The 5572-nt window shown below is 33.8% G+C and overlaps 1 long non-coding RNA gene across 1 annotated transcript; it reads left to right on the top strand.

The window, feature by feature from the left end:
- Window positions 1-219: 219 nt before the first annotated feature.
- Window positions 220-3657, top strand: LOC106071084 (uncharacterized). Its single transcript, XR_008777314.1, has 4 exons — window positions 220-372; window positions 1312-1365; window positions 1497-1632; window positions 3037-3657. It is a non-coding gene; the product is annotated as an uncharacterized LOC106071084 (long non-coding RNA).
- Window positions 3658-5572: the final 1915 nt, after the last annotated feature.

Here is a 5572-nt window from a genome sequence, read left to right as displayed (position 1 = left end):
TATCGCGTCGCCAATAGGATTACAACAGTAGGCCTATTATTATTAAATAAATTTTATCAACAAGTCTATATTTCTATGTGATGTTCATGGGGCGGGGGGCGCCAATACTGTACCTTTAGCCGGGTGCACGCTTTGCTCACTACGCCTCTGTCAATAACGATGTGCTCTTTACCTGGGTAAATCCTTGGTGCCATGAAGTAGTAATGCCAACATTTTTAAGTAAAGGTGATAAACTTTAGATAAGACTACTAAAATGATATCTCTGTTACAGCCCAGGGTGTAGAAGGCGTGACTAAAAAATTAAAGTTAGTTGAAGCAGAGCTGGCAAAGTTAAAGATAAAGTATGCTGTAAGTTATTTGACTAATTTCATGGTAAGATTATTAGTCTATCTACTTATCTTATCTTATCTTTGATAAAAAAAAATGGGCGTGATGGCTGAATGGTAAAGGGCTTGACTTCTGAAACAAGGGATCTTGAGTTCAAGACCCGGTGAAGACGGACTTTAAATGTTAAATGGATACCTAGCATTTGTTGTGGATAAGTAAAGGTGTTTGCTCCGTAGATCTGAAAGGTTCACATTTGATCCCATTAACTCCTTCGTTCTGCGGTCGGGAACTTATGGTTCAAGTCCTAAACCATTTTAGAACTCTTCGAAAGTCCCCTTTCGATATGCTTGCTTTATACTTTTTAAATTACAGATATCTACAAGTCTCGCTGCTACAAATTTTAATTTTAAGATAATTCTACTCTTTCATATAAACCATTTTCAATCTGTAAGATTCTTTTCTTTTCTCTATTTTTTCTAGCTGTAGTTTTTATTTTTAAAAATATGTTTGAATAGAAGAAAAAAGCTTTAAAACTTTTGAGTTACTTCCCATTGTTAAGGATTGTAAAGATGTTTTTGGTAACCGGAGAAATATTATGTTAACTCTTTCTCTCCTAATCGACGATACCGTCGTTGATTTTGACTTCATAAAATTAAATTAATGTAAAATTTTTTAAACTTGACTTTGAACTATATAAAAAGAGCATGCATTTCCCTTTAATTCTATACTAAATACAACATTTTCTGATAACAAACAACAAAACTATTGAAACCCAATCCTAACAAGGTAGTGAAATAGTAATGAGTAAAATGAAGAATTCCTTCCAAAACGTGGAAAATTAATTACGGAGAGAAAGAGTTAAAGCTCTTTAAAACTCTAAACGTGTTTGAGAAATTTGTTTAGAACTTTGTCTTGCCAATGATATTTAGAGGTAGCTTATACCTTCCAAGACGGTTTATATATTTGAAATTGTCCTCTTTTCAGGAGCTGGAACATTCTCAAGAGATAAAGAATAAGCAGCTTAAACAAGCGAAGGACGTAAGTTATATCTTTTACTATCAAAGCGTAATTATATTTTTTTAATCTATAAGATAAGAATTAAAATTTGAAACAAATATGTTTTAACATAATTTAACATAATAATTTTAACAAATATGTTTTCTCTTCAGAATGGAAAAATGGCTCTGAAAAAGAAGGACCAAACACAACATTGAATTGAAATTGTAAAAAAAACAACTTAAGACTTTGTTTATAAAACACATTTTTTTACCTCCAGCTTCTAAAACGGGAGCTTCAAGAATTAAGGTAAGTATCTAGCTTCACAATTAGTCTCTCATTAGCACCTATTTTGTTCTATAAATTAGCCCAAGTAAAATCTGAACAAAAAACAAAAAACAAATAATGTTTTATATTTACTTCAATGAATTTTTTTTGAATGTTGTCCTTCTTGAATGTTGTCCTCCTTGAATGTTGTCCTACTTAAATGTTGTCCTCCTTGAATGTTGTCCTATTTGAATGTTATCCTACTTGAATGTTGTCCTACTTTAATGTTGTCCTACTTGAATGTTGTCCTACTTGAATATTGTCCTACTTGAATGTTATCTAACTTGAATGTTGTCCTCCTTGAATGTTGTCCTCCTTGAATGTTGTCCTACTTGAATGTTGTCCTACTTGAATGTTGTCCTACTTGAATGTTGTCTTACTTGAATGTTGTCCTACTTGAATGTTGTCCTACTTGAATATTGTCCTACTTGAATGTTATCTAACTTGAATGTTGTCCTCCTTGAATGTTGTCCTACTTGAATGTTGTCCTACTTGAATGTTGTCCTACCTGAATGTTGTCTAACTTGAATGTTGTCCTCCTTGAATGTTGTCCTCCTTGAATGTTGTCCTACCTGAATGTTGTCTAACTTGAATGTTGTCCTCCTTGAATTTTGTCCTCCTTGAATTTTGTCCTACCTGAATGTTGTCTAACTTGAATGTTGTTCTCCTTGAATGTTTGTTTTAAATCATTCTATTATCCTACTTAAATGTTGTCTTAATTTAATTTTGTCCTCCTTGGATGTTGTCCTTCTTTGAATGTTGTCTCCTTGAATGTTGTTCTACTTGAATTTTGTCTAACTTGAATGTTGCCTTACATGAATGTTGTCCTACTTGAATGTTGTCCTCCTTGAATATTGTCCTACCTGTATGTTGTCTGACTTGAATGTTGTCCTACTTGAATGTTGTCCTCCTTGAATATTGTCCTACCTGAATGTTGTCTAACTTGAATGTTGTCCTCCTTGAATGTTGTCCTACCTGAATGTTGTCTAACTTGAATGTTGTCCTCCTTGAATGTTGTCCTCCTTGAATGTTGTCCTACCTGAATGTTGTCTAACTTGAATGTTGTCCTCCTTAAATGTTTGTTTTAAATCATTCTATTATCCTACTTGAATGTTGTCTTAATTTAATTTTGTCCTCCTTGGATGTTGTCCTTCTTTGAATGTTGTCTCCTTGAATGTTGTCCTCCTTGAACGTTGTCCTTCTTTAATGTCTTTTTAAATCATTCTTTTTCTATTTCGATAATTTTTTTTTGCTGGTCTCACTTATCCTACTTAATTGTTGTCCTGCTTGAATGTTTTCCTTCCTGAATGTTGTCCTGCTTAAATGTCCTACTTGAATGTTGTCCTACTTAAATGTTTTTTTTTCTTTCTTTCCTTTTTTTTATAGAGAAGCAACAAACAACTGAAATAAATCAGCCAAATGTTCCTCATTCTACGAGGACTCCCTTTTGATTACCCGAGGCACTCACTTGGATGGCTGCCTGGTCGTGCGGTTTGCGCGCTGGACTGTCGTTCGGATTTATCGACGGTCGAGGGCTCAAACCCTGCCCGCTATCATCCCCCGTCGTCCTGCGGGAGGTTTGGACTAGGAAGTAAACTATCTTCAACTATGAAGGAACATCCGAAACATGTCAAACAAAACAAAACAAGCCTGTAATTTTGTTTAAGACTAATGCAAGGCCTTGGGAATTGTTTTTAAGGAGGAAGAGAACATATATTATCTTCTTGTTTGTGGTTATAGAAATGCATCGCACCATTGAACTCCTATGTTAGCTTGTTGTTGTTTTTTTGGTTAGTTAAATATATTTAAATGTTTGACATAATGTTGGTAATATTTTCTGAATGTTCATATTATCTCTGGTTATATTCTTCTTCTAAATCTGTTTTCTCATTCAAAATTGTATACTTGCATATTTATATTTGCTTGTATATTTAATGAAAATTAAAATGCTAATTGTTGTTAATAAAAAAAAATAGCAGCCTTTACAGAGAATCATTTTATTCATTGCTTAACTCTTTCTGTCCTGATTGATGATACCATCGTTGATGTGACCCCCAAAAATTAACTTAATTTTTTTTTTTTAACTTTATTTGTTGTAATATAAAAAATCTATACCATTTATAATATTTTCTACTTAAAACAAAAACATAATTGAAGTTTAATCGTAACAGGGCAGAGAAATATAAATGGCGAAAATGAATAATTAAATCTGAACGCGGAAAATAATTTTTTCTGGATAACCTGTATATCATGTAATTAAATAGCCCACTGAACAAAAACCTATACAGAAAATTTTCCTTTGAAACATAAGCAAACTAATGATAAGGCTTGTCTACGAGTTCGAAGATTAATGAGGAATGAAGTATTTCCTGTGTTTACGCAGCCCCAGCTGTGACCTACATACTTTGCCATAACTAAATAATGTACAACAGACAACTTTTTGATGTGAGAAAAAAACAAATTACCACTGCGATATGTTAAGATGTTAAGGTTATCTGTTTCTATGGCCGATGGTTACCAATGATGTCATGTGGCCAGCACAACAAACACACACCATAAATTTCCCCATCTATCATAAGTTACGCATAAGACTCAGGGGCATCATAGAAATACCGATATTCGAATTGCCAGTCTTCATCAAGATCGGAATCCTGGACCCCTTAGTTTGGAGGCTAAGTGCTTTACCACTAAGCCACCACACCTGTTTTTCCTATGAGATAATCTCAACGCTTGACACATTTTAATGTTTTTAAAATGAATGAAAAAGATACCCATCATTAATGTAAATATTTAGACCCAGGGAAACTAGCAATTATATTGTTTTATTTATAAGTATCGGAACTCTGGCCGACGGTTGACGATGGTGTCATGTGGTCAACACAAGGACAAATACCGATGTTCGAATTGCCAGTCTTCATCAAGATTGGAATCCTGGACCCCTTAGTTTGGAGGCTAAGTGCTTTACCACTAAGCCACCACACCTGTTTTTCCTATGAGATAATCTCAACGCTTGACACATTTTAATGTTTTTAAAATGAATGAAAAAGATACCCATCATTAATGTAAATAGTTAGACCCAGGGGAACTAACAATTATATTGTTTTATTTATAAGTATCGGAACTCTGGCCGACGGTTGACGATGTCATGTGGTCAGCACAAGGACAAACCACTTTACCATTAAGAGTTTGGTGGTGATGGTTGAACAAATAGTGACACTGTCCTACGTATTTGTAACTAATTTTTAAAAATCTTTAATGTCCAAAGTATCTTTTTGTAATATTAATTGTTATATACATAAGCAGCATAAAAAAAATGTAGAATCATAATGGTATATGCCCAACACTTAGCACTTCAATTATTTCTCTTTAAAAATTATGTGTCGTTGGTTTTAGTGGTAAAAGCACTAATGTATAAACTAAAACAGATTTATATAAGTGTTCCTTCTTACTCCTAACGTTAGAGCTTGGTGCGAGTTGCCAGAATCAGGAAAACATACGACTTAGTAGAGTTGAAGTCTGCAACTGATAAGATAATATAAAGATACAGATAAGATAAGGTTAGGGATAAAAATAAGATGAATATAAGATAAGATAAGATACATGAAAAGACAGGATAAAAGGTAAGCTATAATGAAATATTAGTTACAATAAATGAGATAAATTATATGATGATAAGTGATGATGACTGATAAGATATAAAATACGTTGTAAAGTTTAGTGAAGTTCCCCTTTCAGACCTTGCAATTCATAGGGCAGGGGATGTAAAAGTCATCTGTTTCTGCCTATGGTTAACGAGGGTGTCTTGTGGCCAGCACAACGACCAAGGGCTTTGATTTTTCCTCAACAAATGTCAGGTACCCATTATAGCTGTGGGGGGAGGGGGACTCAGAGGCGCTCAATAGTTCCGAAATTAAGAATTCCG

Source organism: Biomphalaria glabrata, chromosome 4 (assembly GCF_947242115.1).
Source record: "Biomphalaria glabrata chromosome 4, xgBioGlab47.1, whole genome shotgun sequence".
Taxonomy (NCBI): Eukaryota; Metazoa; Mollusca; class Gastropoda; family Planorbidae; genus Biomphalaria; species Biomphalaria glabrata.
This window is presented reverse-complemented; position numbering and strand designations above follow the sequence as displayed.